This window comes from Stegastes partitus, unplaced genomic scaffold (genome assembly GCF_000690725.1).
Source record: "Stegastes partitus isolate 25-593 unplaced genomic scaffold, Stegastes_partitus-1.0.2 Scaffold176, whole genome shotgun sequence".
In the NCBI taxonomy this organism is placed as follows: domain Eukaryota; kingdom Metazoa; phylum Chordata; class Actinopteri; family Pomacentridae; genus Stegastes; species Stegastes partitus.
This window is the reverse complement of record NW_007577907.1, coordinates 313,733-319,525: the sequence shown is the minus strand read 5'-3', so window position 1 is coordinate 319,525 and position 5,793 is coordinate 313,733.

The window sequence follows — 5,793 nt, the reverse complement described above, 5'->3', positions numbered from 1 at the left end:
CACTCACACCCCTCTCTTCTTCTCCCACATCTGCTGGATTTCGATCAAAACACAGCAGCTACTCCCCTCAATGGGATGACAGTCCCACACCCAGACACACTCCTCCCATTTTCTCTCGCTGCCCCTCACCTCCTTTTTCTTGCTCCCCCCCCCTACATCCCAAACAGCCAGTCGTCTCGCCACAAAGTGTCTATGCATAGACATATCTTTTAAACTGAGACCAGCCACGCTCAGATAAATGCTCTTTAACATCTCCTCCTAACACACATCCAAGATATTAGCACCCCTATAACAGCTGTCTCACATCCGCTCACATGTATCACCAGTGGGGCGCAAAACTTAACACGTTAGCATGTGCCTGCCTGTGTAGAACCATTCAACAACACAGGCACCAACTTACAACATATTGCTTATAGTTACATTTAATTTATTCATTTGTAATTGTCTTTTTCAGTCCAGTTGAGTGGAAAATGTAAAACCACCTCAGTGGCGCACAGCATCACATGCATTTCCAAGTGTTGCAAAACTTGCTGATACTGTAAGAAAATAGAATGTATTTGGTTAATTAGTCATCTAAAAGGGCTGAAACTTGCACAGTAAGTGGAAAATGTGAAATCACAGGACGAGTTTGTAATGACGGCTTAAATTTTAAAGTCTGTGTCGCAAAGTGTAAGTTAATAAGTTAATGTCACTAATTAGTGTTTTAAGAACAGAGCAAAATATATCTCTAGAAGTATCATTTTATGCTCTACAAGTTCAAAAACAAGACCAAATGTCCTCAAAGGTTTGTGTTCCCCCTGAAAGCATCATCTAATGGTGTGATGCCGGTAAAGACGCAGGGGAAAACTACAGCACCAGCAGCTGCTCGGGGAAAGTATGACAGTGTCTCGACTGGGACTAACACCACCGCCATCATCACCGCAGAGAAGAAACATGGAAAGTTCGGCGGAGAGGCAGACCACCACCGGGCCCTGTGTCTCGCCATGTGCAAATACGAGATTATTATTCTTTAAAAAATGAGTCATGGCTTTATGTTTCTGATCTAAGCAAGTGTTTTTTCATACAGCGCTTCAGTTCAGAGCTCCCGCTGCAAAAATGACGTGAGTTATGTAACGTGACACGTGTGAATTCATTTAGAAACTTTTTGCAAAAAGTTGGATTTGAAGTTGTTGTTCTATGGTGCAATTGGAGGACACATAAAGTAGGAATCTGGAACTATAACTGTGGTTAGAAATCCTGGTTAGGAATAAATATTTTGTGTTAGGTGTGTTTTTAGGTGTGGTCAGAGAGTTAGAAAGTTCAAAATGACCTTTTGCTTTTGCCCAAAGTTTGTCTCGCTCGCTTCAGCGCTAACCAGCTAGGATTAAGTGAAAATAAATGAGTGTAATAAAGTTTAATGTAGCTGTCAGATGGATCCAAACAGAAAAGACATCCATGGTCTAACCAACTATTGTGTTATGTCTCCGTCCTACAGCCTGAGCGGAGTGTTGCTACTACCAAGAAATGGTCCGAAACACCTCAGGCACTGTATCACAGCCAGTGAGGTGGGTGGTGTGTGTGTGTGTGTGCAGTGTTTACAACATACCTTTTGTCCCAAATAATCCCCAAACACTGAGAAAAAGAGAGACTCTCTTTCTGTTTTAACTCGCTTTAACTGACATGCTTGAATCTCTGCGGTCCGAGTGTGTTTGTGTTTTCTAATCAGCACTAGACGGATGACAACATCTGGTGCTTGGCTGCAGGAGGAAATTTTTAGAAGGTGTGTGAGAATTTTTCTCAAAAGGGGCCCTCTGCATTGTGGCGATGTCAACATAATGAAGCAGCTGTTTGTGAACGCAGCCCATAAAGGCTTTGTCCGAGGGGGGGGGAAGGAATATACTTTAGTATCTCCCCTGCCGGATCCAGAATAAACTTCATTGCAGCCTGCGAGCCAAGAGTCCTCAGCTGATCGTTCCCAGACAGGAGCTTGAGGTTGGTTATTGCAAATCGAAGAGAAAAAAGTAGCACAAAAAAAAGCAAAACAAAAAAAACCAACTACGCACATATAAGGAATCGTGCAGTAAAGAGCAAGAGCTATGCAAACTAGGCCCAAACACAAACATACACACGTCTGGCCTGTAAATACGACCCAAATGAGCTCCGTGCCAGCCGATGGGCCCAGACGCCAGACTGTTTACACCAATGGGCAAGAGAGAAAGTACTCAGCACGGACCCAAAGGCAGGCTGGCACTGGAGCGGGACCGCTTGTGGTCATGGCATGTAGTAGTAGTAATGTGGACCTGGCAGGCAGTGGATGCAGAGGGTGGCTGCGGGGGAGGCAGTGCCCCAGCCAACCCGTGGTCGAACGGTGGTTAACCAGTCTAGGTCACCTACACTTCCTCTGGCCTCTCTCCCTGGGAGGAAAAACAGTCTAGTCAAAATAATGGTGTCATTTTGGCTTCTTACGTTTGAGCAAGGGGAAGACAAATTTAGCAACAGCAAAGCAAAGGGAGGGGCCTACAACAGATTAGGAAACAAGTGAGCAAAATATCTGTTCTGTACTTCTTCTCTCTCTCTCTCTCTCTCTCTCTCTCTCTCTCTCTCTCTCTCAGCTCTTAAATAAGCAGTTTTAAATGAGTGGCGCAGCTCTAGGGCAGCCTGTAAATTCAGATGTGTCAGCCTACGCAAGCAATTATAACTGGGGTCTGTCTTCCGTTTTAACCCGCATTGCCATCTTAATCTGTTCTCGGTTGAGCTTAGACTCTGAACCTGCTTCCTGTCTGTCAGCAACTTCTGCGCTCTGCACGTCCATACGATGTGTGTGTGTGTGTCTGTAGATGTCAGACTAGTTTCCTCAGTCTGCACAGATTGGTCTCACATGGCTCTGCTAGTGATTCGAGCCCAAAAGTATTTATCACCCTGCTGCCCTGGCACCTGCCGAGGAGCTGCTCATTCACAAGAAATACTCACAGCTTGATTGCTCACCTACTGTGAGAGAAATACTTCAACACAAACACCCACAGACCCACACACACACACACACACACACACACACACACACACACACACACACAAGATTGATATAATTTACTTCATATCACTCCTGACCTGAAAAGTAAAGGAAACAAACAGGCTTAAGTTAACAGCACATGTTTCATCTTGACCCCCTCACTGAGATGAGCGGAAAAACAAAGACCGGAAGTAAATAAAAATCTTCATTTAATTTCTATAAAAAGCCTAATTGTAAAAATAACGCATTGGTGTAATTTTTTTTTGTTGTTGTTTTTGTGGGGGGACATGCCAGCCTAACCTACAATTTAAATGCATGTGCCCACTCACATTCACAATGCAGCCACTCCTACTTGTTTGTCTATTAGGGTTTGTTAAATTTTAAATACATTTTGAGACTTGTTCCTGTATGCCGCGCCGCCACTGTGTTAATTTAGAATCAAGAAAAAGACGTGATTGCGAGTGGTTGACATGTTTCCCCTGGTCGAACTTGCTTCTTGATCACACAAACATGGTAAAACATCAGCAATCAAGCTTCAGGGATGCTGGTGGGTTCGGAACGAGCTGTTTCCTTCAGTTTTTCGGTTTTTACGCTATGTTTAGCCTGCAGCTGTGTGTTTATGGGACTGATGTAAAAGTGGTAGTGAGCATCACATGTAACTCTGCAAGAAAGCAAATAAGCATTTTTTTCCCAAAAAATGAGCTATTGTTTCAGTGGCTGATGAGGAACGCTCCAAATGTAGCCTTCACCAGCTCCTTCTATAGGCCAAACACATTTACTCCTAATTTTAGTTGACCTGCGTGACATTAGGAGACACTTTGGTTGCATAAACAATCTAGAATTCGTATAGTAATTGCTGGGCTCCAGCTTTTTTTTAAAAAAGTTTTCTGGTAACTCTAATCTCAACCTGACATGTCTAAACCTCAGACACAGTAAAGATGCTCTTTTTCCTCTCAGACAGCAGATGGCTTGCCTTCATTTTCTCAACTGCCCTGGAACCCAGAAGGTGTCTGAATGAGACTACGCTATGATTATTCTTCAGAGGAAAACCACGCTGGATGACAGCCAGCCAGAAGGAATGGCAGAGGTGGCGCAGAATCGGTTTGGAGCGTGATCGCTAAAAACAAACGTGCAAATTACCATTTTAATGTTGGTCGTTTTTTGCAGGGATTGTGCTTGCTTATACATATGTATGTGTGAAAAAGATCCAGGTGAATGCATTTTACTCCCTATGAAGTAATACCAACTTCATAGAAAACACTTAAATCAAGTCTTGCAGCAGAGATTAACACTAGGTTGTGACATCAAGAGGAAATTCAAAGCTCTCCACTTCCTCTTGACTGTCTTTACAGATTTCCTTGCTGACGAATCTGTTTAGCAATACATTTAAAGTACGTCACCATGTACCATGTGTTTCTATATGTTTTATTTTTGGAAAACTTGTGATTCCGCTTTTGAAATTTCAAAGGTTGCATCTATTTCCTCTTTTGTAGGAAAGTCAGTGATGCATGGATGAGTTTTGCTTACAGAGTCTATGACAGTTAGAGACTGAGCAAAGTGATACAAAATGAGATTTTAAGTTATCACTCATCTTTTGTGGAATCAACACATTAATTTTGTGTGAATGTGATACTGCTTTTAGTTTTTTAATCTAAAGGTCTAAAATAAAGTCAGTAATCAGTATAGTTAGTAGTAGTCAGCAGATGATGCACCAGAATGTGCATACTGTTTTAGAACAAATGTGCAGGGCCTATTTTTTGAGGACTTAATTCAAGCCACAGGCACAATGTTGGGTAGCTGTACTTTATGTGTCAGCCAGTGGTAAATTTTGGTTGGGCCTGACTTGGCTGTGCCTCCCAGCTGACCCAGCCACAGTCCATGGGTTTAGACAGCTTCTAAACAAAGTGAAGACGCTGGCTGTAAGCCAGGAGGACACAGCATGGCTGAACTCCTGCAGCTGGAGGCAAGAAATCAGAGGTTCATTCTCAAAATGTTTTAAATCTGGAGCCACTTGCTGACTTTTTGACCTTAAACTGAAGCACGAACAGACAACTGTGTAATCTATCCACCGTCCATCCATCCATCCATCCATCCATCTATCCATCTATCTATCTATCTATCTATCTATCCATCTATCCATCCATCCATCCATCCATCCATCTATCTATCTATCTATCTATCTATCTATCTATCTATCTATCTATCTATCTATCTATCTATCTATCTATCTATCTATCTATCTATCTATCTATCTATNATCTATCTATCTATCTATCTATCTATCTATCTATCTATCTATCTATCTATCTATCTATCTATCTATCTATCTATCTATCTATCTATCTATCCACAGTCTTGCTCTGCTTCCTGTAGAATCCTGCAGAGCTTCAGCAGCCTCAGTTTAAGCAGTCAGACCCTCTGAGTAAACACAGCTCAATTACTTTAACAATGCTTAATAGGATATTGTGGTTTCACTCCAAACTCAAAACAGACCTGCTGCCCTCCGAAAATAGCAGCTAGTGGAGATCCATGGGCCAGTCCCCCGTCACTTAGTTGCCCAATAACCTGGGTGACTGGCTCCCCCCTTAATAGAGCTCGGAGCCTGACTCCCACTCACTCTGGGCCCTTGTGACGTATGAAGGCACCAGCTCATCACGAGTCACCACACTGAAGTGGTAAGACGAGCATCAACAAAAACAATTCCTCTGCTTTTCACTCGAGGATTGTGGATGGAGCCCCTCTAAAAATATCTCGGAGAAAAAGTGAGGGGGAGGCCTGGACTTGTGGTTGTGACATTTATTGGG